Source organism: Fringilla coelebs (genome assembly GCF_963513975.1).
Source record: "Fringilla coelebs genome assembly, chromosome: 11".
In the NCBI taxonomy this organism is placed as follows: Eukaryota; Metazoa; Chordata; class Aves; order Passeriformes; family Fringillidae; genus Fringilla; species Fringilla coelebs.
In genome coordinates, this window is record NC_140037.1 from 16,445,695 (window position 1) to 16,457,774 (window position 12,080).

General features: G+C 45.1%; 1 protein-coding gene across 2 annotated transcripts in view; it reads left to right on the forward strand.

The window, feature by feature from the left end:
* Nucleotides 1-4,975: 4,975 nt before the first annotated feature.
* Nucleotides 4,976-12,080, forward strand: part of KLHL13 (kelch like family member 13) — a 75,446-nt gene continuing 68,341 nt past the window's right edge. Inside the window, exon 1 of one of the 2 annotated variants that reach the window (XM_084212738.1) lies at nucleotides 4,976-5,014. The gene's annotated coding sequence lies outside the window, so the exon portion shown is untranslated. The remainder of the gene's footprint in view (nucleotides 5,015-12,080) is intronic. The other variant, XM_084212739.1, reaches the window with a different exon arrangement.

Sequence of the window (12,080 nt, forward strand, 5' to 3'; positions counted from 1 at the left end):
TATTTTAAATATGTCTCTCCAGCGAGATGCTCCATTTACATTGGAAATGTTTCTCTGAGAGTAGCAATGCTGTTTATGCTGATTTCTTCCCTGTTGCCTGGCAGAGAAGGGCAGGCTGTCCAAGCTGTCTGTGATTCTCTGCTGCCCCAGTAATTGCCATTTCAGTGGTGGCTGTCTGTGTGGAGGGCAAAGAGAGACAAAACATTAAGAGGGCAAAGAGAGATGAGGCGTTAAAAGTGGTATCAAGAAAAATTAATCTTTAGGTTGTTGTTTAGCCCCCATTTTTAGATTTGTGAAAATGGCTATGGATGGTAAAAAAATTCTAAAATCAGAGCTTGCGTATGCAGGATTTGTTGGTATTATAATTTAATTTAGAATGCTTTTGTGTGCCAGCACATACCAGGCAGCTATTTCCTCTTCCAGGCACTGGGAACTACTCTAATATCTGGTACTTTTGTAATGTAAAGGCACTGACTGTGCAAGGAGAGACATTTCAAATATCTTTTTGATAAAGCTTTAATATATATTTTAATGTAGTTTGCTTTTGAGGGCTGCCTGCAGCTGTCTGGGGAGGCATGGCTGTGTCTCTGTGCACCTCAGCTGGCTCTGATCTGACCAGTGCTTGGGTGGTGAGGAAGCTGATACCCATTTCTCTGCCCTAAAGCCTGAGGCTGGAAGGTGAAATTTCCATTTTTCATGCTGGGCACCAAAAGTATCTCATGTTTGCATCTCAGGACAGGGAGAGAGGCTGCCAGGCTGTCTTTCTTACAAGAAATATCTGAGAAATAGTCAGAAAAGAAAGGAGGCTTTCCTTGCTGATGTTCCTGGAAATTGGCTGGTGTCTCCTGGGTGCTGTTGGAGGTATAGTAGGACAAAGTTGTGGAGCACTGCTCTGTCCTCCAGGGATTTTCATTTTGATAACCTTCTGGGGGAAATTTCCAACTCACACCGCAGGGAAACACCAAGGACAGAGTGTAGGTACACTCCACCCTGAATGAAGACTTTTTATGAGGCTCCACCAGCCACAGCAAAGGTGGGAGATTGCTGCTGAGATCCCTCTCTCTCTGCCGGAGGCTGTGCTCACAGAGCCCCTCCTGATGGTCAGTGCGAGCTGCTCCTGGCCTTTGGCATGGGATGGGATGGGAGGGAATGGGATGGGAGGGAATGGGATGGGATGGGATGGGATGGGATGGGATGGGATGGGATGGGATGGGATGGGATGGGATGGGATGGGAGGGAATGGGATGGGATGGGATGGGATGGGATGGGATGGGATGGGATGGGATGGGATGGGATGGGATGGGATGGGATGGGATGGGATGGGAGGGAATGGCAGCCCGCAGGAACAGCTGGAGCTCAGCCCTGCCTGTACTCAGCAGATGCTCCTTTCTGCTCCAGCTCTGCAGGATTTCTTGTGCATTAGCAGGAGCTAGAGCTGTCAGTGAACTTTGGAAATGCAACGTGCGTGGCTGGAATCAAGCTGTCTTGAGGGGGAAAGACAGCTTTTAAAACACTTAAAATGAATGATTTTTTACCACAAAACATTTTCAGTGTTTACTGCTTGACAAATATGCCCCTCGCCTCTCATTTTAGAATGATTTTAATTTTGTGAGGCTGTTATTGTGGCATGAATATGCAGATCTGTCTTACACAGAACACTTTCATTATAGAAAAGGTATAAATCCTGAAAGTAACTTTTCTAATTGTGGAATAAAGAAAGTAAGAGGAACTAAAAAGCAGTCCTGCAGCAGAGGAGCTCACTTCACACCTGGAAGCACACAGATGCACCTCCACCTGCAGCCCTGCCCTTGGAGAAGGGGTCAGGGATGCTACAGTTCACGTTGGCAGGCAATGCTGGCTGAAAGAGCTGCAGAAATGCTGCCTTAAACACATGTGGGTACTCACTACATGTGAGCTGCGGCTCCTCACATGCTCAAATCCAGTCTGACAGTAACTACTGGCAGGACTGCAAATAGTGAATCAATGTTGCCACAAGCAATTGAAACTTAATGGAGAGCATTTCTCCTCTCCCCAAGTTCCGTGTTCTGCTTTGTAACAGATTCTGTTACAATTTATGGCAAAAGCTCAGAATTGTTTCGAGCTCAGGTGGTGGTGGGTACCTGCTTCTTTTGAGATAAAATCGAGTTGTATAATTTCTGAACAGGAAATACTCTTGCTGAATGGATATTGCTCTCTCTAATGTGTAATATCAATGCAAAGTGATTGTGAGGTAGATATGACCTGCTTTGCCTGAACTGGTAGCTGTTCATTTTTATGCTGTTCTTAGATGCTGAAAGCGTGTATTATCACACCAAACTATGATCAGTATAATTATCAAATTGTATCAGATTTGTCAGCATAAATAGTGAGAATGCTGTATTGAAAGGAACTGTTCTGTAAGTCGACTTACACAGGAAATGTATGTGAATACAGTCTTACTGTAATATAATATGCAATATATATTATAACCACATAGAAAATTTACTATGTAAATTGCTTTGTATTAGTAATTTTGTGTGTTTGTCTTGTGTTTGTACTTTGAGATGCTTGACAGAGAGTCTACAGCAAATTTCAAGTGGACTTCTTGCAGAGAAATACACGACAGGCATCAAAGCTTTGGACTTAGGACAAGTTTTTTAATGACAATATTATATCTAAGCAACCCTAGTACGTGTATTTTCAAGAAGAACTCCTTAGTGATAAAGCCTAGGTCTGCTGACAGAGCTTTCCAGCCCTCCCCTGCACAGCTGGGCTCCTGGGGGCTTCCAGATGCATGCTGGAATTTGGTGCTGAGAGATCCCAGGTAAAAACCAGGAAACCTCGCTTGGTCCTAGGGTGGAACTGTTGGAAGAGCACTGGAGCAGTATGACCACTTGATTCATTTGCCAAGTCCTTAGTTAAACAAAAAAGAAAGAAAGGCAGAAAGAAAAGGAATATTCAATTGTGAAATGAGATGGAACTGGGGCTGTAAAAACCCACCTTTTGCCAGGTAAATGAGCAAAGGTGATCAGAAAGTTTCTGTGCTGTTGGAAGCGTGGGATTGAACCTGGGCAAGAGCCTGTGTTACATGTGCATTGGGGACATTACCTTGCCTTGGGATGGAAAAGAGCAGTAGGAAAAAAAAACAGTATCTGGAGTGGCATGTGCTTTATGGTTAGTGTCCATCTAAATGGCAAATTTCACTTTCTTTTTTAGTGGAAAGAAAGAAGCAAAAAGGTGAAGCACTCACTGTTACAACTTTCTTTTTGTAAAATATTGTGACTGAGCACATTCCTGTACTGGAGTTATTCTATTTTGGAACATTTGTGTGATATCCAGTGTGTCACTCCATCCATGTCTCCTCTCAGCAGAGGTGAATTCTTCCTAAAGTTTTGTAAAGATAAGCTGAGACTGGCACTGGCTCATGCAAGAGGTCATTTTCAAGGGCAGGAGTTGGAAAAATATCCACAAAAAATAAACACAAAAATGCTTTCTTCTGCAACTGATACACTGATTTTCTTGTCTGCTTCAGAGCAGAGGTGAATTGGTTCCTTGTGCCTGAATTTGCTTCAGTTGCTCTCACTGATGTGAGGAGAACAGAAGGGAACCCAAAACTGCCCACAGCAAAATCTGTTAGAGTTACTCAACCAGGACAGCTTTTACTCTGAGATTGATGCTGCACTGGCTTTGATAAGCCAATGCAAAAAATGTCCAGATAAAAAACTCTTTTAAAAGCAAGTGCTGTCAGACATACACAACTCTGAAATGCTGTGTTATGGTCTCAGTGGCATTTCAGCTTGTCCTCCAGGGTTAAAAGAATGAGAAGCTGGTTGCAGTCTTGGCTGGAAGGTTACCTATGGCTTCATAATTAGTTTTGCTTCAAGTTCTGCCCTCAATTGCATTGCTAAAATTCCTATAACTTCATTAGGGTTGTCTGGGTTTAACTAAGGCATTATTTGCCCTAAGATTACCTGCAGTCAAAAATTTGCTGAATGTTGGGGGTTCAGTAATTAAAGGTGTGTTTACAGGAAACAATACAGGCAGAACAGCAGAAGAACAGCAGTTCCCAAATCAAAGATGTGGCCACATGAAAAAGAGGAGAGGACTGTGAGGAAAATTCAGGGTTAGCATCCTCCAGCATTATGGGAGCAGGTGAAGCAATTCTGAGCTTTCCAGCTGCCAGCACTATGGTCGGGAGAGCAGCTTGTGGCTTGCTTTTCACCTGGTAATGTTGCTGATCCCAAATGAATCCCCTGGAGAACACAAGGAGATGTTTTTGTGTGTCTATCACTGGCATTCCCTAGGCCACCAAGGACTTGGTGAGTGCCTGAGAGGGGATGACAAGGAACATGGAGAGGGGCTCTTCATTGGGAAGTGTAGTGACAGGAGAGGGGGGAATGGCTTCAAACTGCAAGAGAGTAGGTTTAGATTAGATATTGGGAAGAAATTATCTACTTGAGGTTTGTTTGAGGCATTGGCACAGAGAAGGTGTGGACACCCATTCTGGGAAGTGTCCAAGACCAGGTGGATGGGGCTTGGAGCAGCCTGGTCTAGTAGAAGGTGTCCTTGACCATGACAAGGGGGTTGGAACAGGATGGTCTTTGAGGTCCCTTCCAACCCAAACCATTCTGTGATTTTATGACTGTTGCTGCCTCTTTCTGTCATCCCTGCTGTTCCCGCAGCTCTCCTGATGCACCAAGCTGCTGGAGACAAGCCCTGCTGGCAGACCTGCTACCGCTCCGCGCCGTAGCCTCTACCCTCTTTTCCTCCCTCCTTTTCTCCATCCATCCATCCGTCCTTCCTTCTCTCCATCCCTCTCTCCGTCCGTCTGTCCGTCCGTCCCAGAGGCCCCGCCCCTTTACCCGCGCCCCGCCCCCTTATTCCCGCGCCCCGCCCCGCGCAGGCGCAGTGCGCACGGCCGTGACGCGTGCCGGGCGGGGCGGGCCGGGCGCGCGCGGGGAGCGGGGCCGCGCTCGGCACTTCGGGGCCGCTCCGGAGCGGGACCGCGGCCGGGGCCGGGCGGCCGCAGCCGCAGGTGAGGGCGAGGCGCGGGCGCCCGGCTCGGCTCTGTCCCGCTCGGGGGCCCGGCGGGGCGGGGGGCGCCGCGTCCCGCGGGGCCTCTGCGGCCGCGGGGGGAGCGGGGCCGCACTCCGTGAGCGGCGCGGGGGGGCTGCCTCGCAGCGGAGGGGCTGCCCCGAGGGTCTCCGCTCACCGGGGCCGCCCGCAGGCCGCGGGGCAGCGCCGCTGGCGGCGGGGGCTCCCTGCGGGCGGGACGGGACCGGGGTGTCCCGGGTGCGCTTTGGGGACGGCGGGCGGTCAGCCCCGTGCCGGGGGGCGGCCCGGGGCGGTGCGGTCCGGGGCAGTGCGGCCCCGCTGGGGAGGGAGCGCACACGGCGGTGCCCCCATTGCGGCGGGGACCGGCGAGCGCTGCTCGATGCGGGGCAGAGCCGAAGTGCGCCGTGCCCGGCGGGGCAGGGACGGGGTCCGGCAGGACGGGGGTCACCGCTGGGAGCGGCTGGGGACACGGCGGGAGTGTCCCGGCCGGGGTCGCGGCTGGCGGCGTGTGCGGAGCGGGCTGCGGAGCTTGTGCCGCTCGCAAAAAGTATCTTCAACTCTCCTTTTCCAGGCTTTGTTGTGCAGCCATTGTAGTCGTTGTCTTCCTTCACCCGGCCCGTTCTGCTCGTCAGTGTTTATTGTTCCCTGCTCCTTAAATAGGCTGGATGAGGTCTGGGCGCAGGAAGGAGTTTTGGGGATTAGTTCTGAGACGCAGCCATTAGAAAGGGGGACGTGGCTGTAGGTTGTAATTAACTTGTCAGTTTCCTCTTCTCCCTGTTCTCATAAAATTTAGGCCAAGCTCTGTTTTTAGTAGGTACTGTTCAGGACTTTTCGCCTCCGTATGAAAAGTGCGATGTTAACTTAAGAACTCTAGGAGTCTTGGCTCGGCTCCTTTGTATGATTCAGGAGACGCAAGGTGCACATCTTTTCCAGTTTTGTATGGCAAAGGGCGCTTCAGCTTGGATGTTCTGAGTTTTAATGAAACTGATGCTGTCTTAGACCTGCTGTGAAATCTGCATCAGAAATACTTCGCTCACTCATTTAAATATGCCTCATACATTTGAATAGAATGCCACTGAGGAGTTTTCCTTATTCTTTCCCCAGTGAGCTACACATAGAGATAATACTAATGAATAACCTTCGGGGCACTCTTCCCACTTCTCTGATTTCATGGTAGAGCTTGTTCTGCAGTCCTGTTTAATACTAGAATATGCTGCAGGGTGTTGATAGTAAAAAAAAATTGTGTAGTAACTTGGATTAAATGCTATCCTGAATGTACTTCTTGTGATCTCTTTGATTATATGATTTTCAAAATTGTGCTTCTAAACATTTTCCTTCACTTCTAAAGTTCAAAAAATTGTAGTGAGGTGCCAGCACAAATTAGCATGCTGCTCTGCTTCAAAGAAGCAAGACTGCTTCTAGTGAGCCAATGAGTCTAGGTGTCAAAAATGAATTAAAGTGACTTTGCCCCAGCCAGCTTTTTTTATTATTATTCCTTTAAATAATTTCTTCTGCTCTTCTGTAAAAGATTCACTAAGCTGAATGTCATCTGAGGCTGTAGTTCAACTGTACCTGATCTGTAGCAGTAATTGTGGCTTGGAGACTTCTGCAATTCATGGTATCATTGGCACAACTTCTGGTGATGTATGAAGCAGATCAGCAAAGGGCCCAGATTCCCTGGTCTGGTGTGCAGTGGAGTGCCCCAGATGCCAGCAGAGCGTGTCCATGGAGCAGTGCTGAGCGCTGGGATCGTCTCAGGCAGCCGGGTGGGGGCAAGCAGGGAAGGGAGGGCGTGCAGCTGGGAAGGGAGGCTCAGAGGGGAAGTGAGATGTAGCTCTGCAGGAAGGGTTCTTCTGCTGGCACATGACCTGTCTAGAGGCACAGTGGGGTTGGGCGTACAAAGGAAGGCCTTGGCTTTTCCTCCTGAATTCCAGGCCAGGTTGGATGGGGCATTGAGCAACCTGGTGCAGTGGGAGATGTCCCTGCCCTTGGCAGGGGAGTTGGAACCAGGTGATCTTTGAGGTCCCTACCAACCCAAATTGTTCTATGTATTCTAGTCAGAAGTGTGATTTTTCCTTTGTTTTGTTTTCTAACAGGCTGAGGAAAATGCTGGAGTTCTTAAAAAAAAAAAATCAACAAGCTATCTCATGTTGAATATATCTCAGTGTAATTCGGTACTTCTATGTTTTCTTTGACAATGGGGATCAAGCCCAGGTTGTCTGGATCTAAAGGTATCATTGAAGTTACCTCCAGGGCTCTATGTTCTTGGTGTGGTCTGGCTGTTAGAAAGGGATCATTAATCAACACTGCAAAGAAAGTGTTGGTAGTGATTCCAAAGGAATCTGCAGTGTGTTCTGCTGGGAGTGTTTCTGCTAGCACTACTCTATCACCTCCACAAACACCACGAGCAAAGCTGTCAGAAATGCTCGTGTTTTTCATGGTTGTTAGGTTGCTGAAATAGTTGTGATGCCTAGTGTATGGCTTTTCTTGTTTTTCCCTTTACTATTTTAGATGATATATCTGTGCTGGCAAAACTTTCTGTGAAACTGCACTATGGCAAAAATGGAACAATTATGGAGTGTTTTAAGAATAGCAGCCTCAGAACATGTTCAGTGTTTGGCTGTTTCGCTGTATCAATAGTGGAAAACTTTTCTAATGACTCTTAATAGTTTATCAGAGTTGATTTTGACAGCCTGGGGCTGGCTTCACAGGGATGGATGCTTTTATCACAGATCTGGCACAGTGTTTATGGGTGGCAGTGTGAGTGGGAGGTAAAAGCTTAAATAGATGGGGCAACATATGCTCTGCTTTCCTGTCAAGGTTCTCTACATTCAGGTCTTTTTCAGTCTCACAGCTGTATTGCATTGTCAGAGTACTGTCTGGAAACATTTTTATGGTTTTCTTTTTTACTATTTGTGATGCAACAGGTTTATTAAAATTGTGAGATTAGAGCTTTGTGGATAAATTAGAAACACTGCTGTGGAAGAAACTCTTCTCAGCGTATTGGCTGGCCTTAAGCTAAAAGTGTCTTTGAAAAGCTACAAAGTAATTAACCAATGTTAAATTGTAGCCTCTGGTGCACAGGCACGCTTTCAGTGGGCATTCAGCAGAATTGAAAAATTTTCCAGTTTTATCTGAATTATTATGAATTATGATTAGGAAATTATTCATTATTATTAAATATTATGAATTATTTCCATAAGGCTTTGTCTCTCAGGACTTGACAGAGTAGGAGGTGTTTTGGGGTGAGGGTGTGCCTATGCCATGCAGTGCAGACAGCCAATATCCTGTACCAGGAGGTTCTGACAAGGGAGCCAGGCTGTAAGTGCAGTGGGGTGGGAGATACAGGGAGTTGGAATGTGTGACTTGGTACTGGTGACAGAAGTGTGTCAGAAGTGGATTTCCTGAAGATATCTTTTGAATTTTGAGGTAGAAAGGGAGCCCAGGAGGAGCTTGCAACCTGCGACAAAATTTAAACCTGACTCCTTTAATTGGCTTGTGTATTTCAGAAGACTAAGAAAATTTGGGTGATTTTCCATATCCAGTGTCCTGTAATGAATTTGATGTCTTCGATGCCTTTTCTGAGAAGCTGTTTTCAAGTGAGTTGGCTGTACTACTTTCTGAAGAATGCCCCAACTACTAATTTGTATTATTGAAGATTTTGCTTTAAACTTGCTGTAGGAAATACGTAATTCAATTTCTTTTTATGGAAACAGTGCTTTGTTAATACTAATGACAATGGTCATATGATTCCTTGGGGCTTTTGTTTTACCTTCTTTGTGACTGATGCAGCTGCTTGGTGGTGTGTTCTGCAGTTGTGAAATGCGAGACTTGTTTGGCAATGCCAGCTATTCTGCTTGGTTTCTTTAATGTGAAATGTTTCAAATATGAACAAACTTACGTACAGGAGAAAGTACAAATGAAAATAGCTTGTGAACAGAGGTTTTGCTTTTAAATAAGTTTTTAGAGCTTTTGTCCTGACTTGTAGCTACTTAAATTTTGGGGAAAACTTCAGACCTTTCTCCATTTCCTTCTTAAAGAGCATCAATCTTACCAGGTGCCCCATGCCTGCTTGTTTTGTCACATTGCACATTTTGCTAACCCTTTGCAAGAGCCCCTTTTTTGGAGGGTGCCCAGACAGTGATGCACATGGAAGGCAACTGACAGAGCAAAACTGCTGCTGTGTGTTCTCTGTGCAGGTGTGGATGGGACCAGAGCAGACCTGGTTGTCAGTAGGCAAAGCAGCAGGACTATTTACCTGTGATGTCAGACACTTGCTTTGGCTCCTGCCTCCTGGCATATGGACTAGTTTGTCCTGCCTCTCAGAAGTCTCTTTATTTGCCTGAAGTGGGAGGTGTAAGCTGCTTTAGGACAGAGGTCCTGTCTAAGCTGTTACACCTTGCAAGAAGAGAAACAGTTGGCACAAAGCTTATGGGAATGTGGCACATGGATCTCATGGTTAAAACTAGGGATGGGGTGGTTTGAGTGCCTGTCCTTGCTCAGAGGACTTAAAAGTATGTGTTCTAACAAATATTGCAGTACTCAGCTGCTACTCATTATGTGAGTCCTGTTATGAATGTTAATTTCGTTCTTTGCAGGGCAGTGGGGGAAGAACTTTGTTCCTTTTTTCTCGGTGGGTAAAAAAAACTCATTTTATCAGTCTGTTATTGAGAAATCACAGACCAGGATTTAGCATCATGACAAGTGAAAACCATGGTGCATGGTAAATGAGTTTAATTCACACCATAACCATCTGGTCAAGTACAAATTGTTTTGAGGAAGGTGAGGTGCCATGTGATGAAAAAATTCAGCAGAATGAGTGTGAGCGATTATGATTAAATATTAGAATCTTATAGGCTGAAAAAAGCAAGGATAAATGTGAATTGCAACCCAGTTCCTTTTTCCTGGTTTTTTTTCGGGATCTCCATGTAAGTGGTGTGCTCTAGTTTAAGTTGAATGCATTTTATTATGTATTCAACATGCATTTAATTTAGTATTGTGAGAACTTTGATTCCTTTGAATAACTGACCTTATCTGACAATGCTAATGGGAGGGATCCAGCAACATGTTAAGGTGATGATCTGAAATACCCAGCATGTTTTTACTGTAATGGATTTCTGAAGTTGAAGCTCTGGTTCTGTTATATATGATTGCAGTATGTTTTTTACATTTAAAAACAGTTCTATAAGAAAACAATGCAAAATATTTCAGATTTCAAACTTCTTCATAAGCTTCATAAACAGCAAAACAGCAAAACTTCATAAACAGCAAAATCTGATGCTGGAGACTTTGGAGACAGTTTGGTGCTGCAGATAATTCATCAATTGTGCCTCTGGGTGGTCCTGCCTTGTGCCCTGATCTCCTGGGGCAGCTCCATTGGCAGAGCTAATGCTTGAGTGATTGCAGAATGATTGCTTTCATGCTGGTAAGCTCATGGGAAACTTACCCACTCAGTGATGTTTTTATCAGTTTGCTAACTCACCCTGTGGCTGCACCTTGCTACTGCTCTTGCAGGTAGAGGCAGGAATAATGTCAGGGGGTGAGTGGAGGGAAAACAGCACAGCTTCTCTCAGCAGATGCTGGGGATGGAACATCAAACTCAGCTCAGCAGGACTAGGGCATTGCTCCCATTTCAAACTTGTCATGTTTCCAGATGCCTTTAAAGAACCCTTCCTGGGACTGCTGTTCTCCAATTAACTTTCCATCTGTGAGGAAGCTGAATGATCCATGTAACACTTATATTCATGCTTTCAGGTAAATATTTATATTAAAGCAGAAATTCTACACTACGTTAAGGAAGGGGGGAAACCTTTTCTTAGTTCTGGAGGATTCAAACACTGCCCTGCATTTTGCTGACAGACACCTGGTTCTTGAAGGGAGCCAAGAGGGAGAAACGGGTTGCTCTTCTGCCTTGTCAACTTTTGGCTTCTCAGTGCCTGACACTCAACTAGTTTCAGTGTTACAAAACACGTGGTTCTGGGCTGCCCACAGTTTTTGAATAGAATTGAGGAAGTGAGCAGCACATCCGTTATTTAAAGAAAGCTGCAAGCAGCACTAGAATCCTACAGACGTGGGCATGTGTTCTGTATATATATTTATTTTTTTTTAGAAGCTGATTATCCACCATGGTGCCAGAATTGTAGAAGACTTGTGTTAATATTTTATGCCTACCACCCCCTATCATCTTTCATCTCGGTGTTAGTGAGTAACTTTTTAAGTAGTAGCACTACAAGTTACAAAATACACGTGATGTTGTATTGCTGACACTTATTAATAACTATATTTTGTTGCTTGTTTATATTGGAAGATTTTAACAGGAACAGTGTTACAAGTTTTGTTCTCTTCAATGTTGAATTTATAATATAGCAGTGATTTCATGGTTATGAAATTTAATCTGGGCTCTTGTTTTTGCTGTTCTAAGGAAAGCTTGTTTTTATACAGTGGAATTAAGGTATTTCCACCAGGGTCTATGTCCTATGAGACATACAAACAAAAGACTTTGCAAGCTTACACATTGAAGCTGGAAATTAGGAATTAAACACTTAAACTACAAAGGAATTGGAGGATAAATCTAGATAAGTCAGCAATATTGAATTTACCAGGTTGCTTGAGCTGCCTTATGCTGCTCCCTTGGTGGCTCTGCAAATCTGACCAGTCTCTTGTGGTTGCTCACCTTTGTCATGGGGAAGTAAATGTGCCAGCATTCACTGTCTCTGCTCCTTATTAGTACCAAACACTGACGTCTGTAATGATAAAAGGACTATTGTGGGGAGATTTGTGATCCAAGTGAGACTTGGTACCATATTTTACCCGTGAGTCTGAGAATTTTGTCCTTAATGTCCAAACAGAGTTCTGTTATTTGAAGGTAAGAGTAATGAGATGATCATGTTACCATCTGTCTTGGGGTTGGTAGAAGTGTTGTTAACTCATCACTTATCTCAGTGATCTTGGTGGTGTCACTTGCTACAAGAGAGCCTGGCTTATATATTTGCAAATATTTTTCAGGGATGCTCTAGTACCTTGTCTTAATGTAAATTTTGATATGT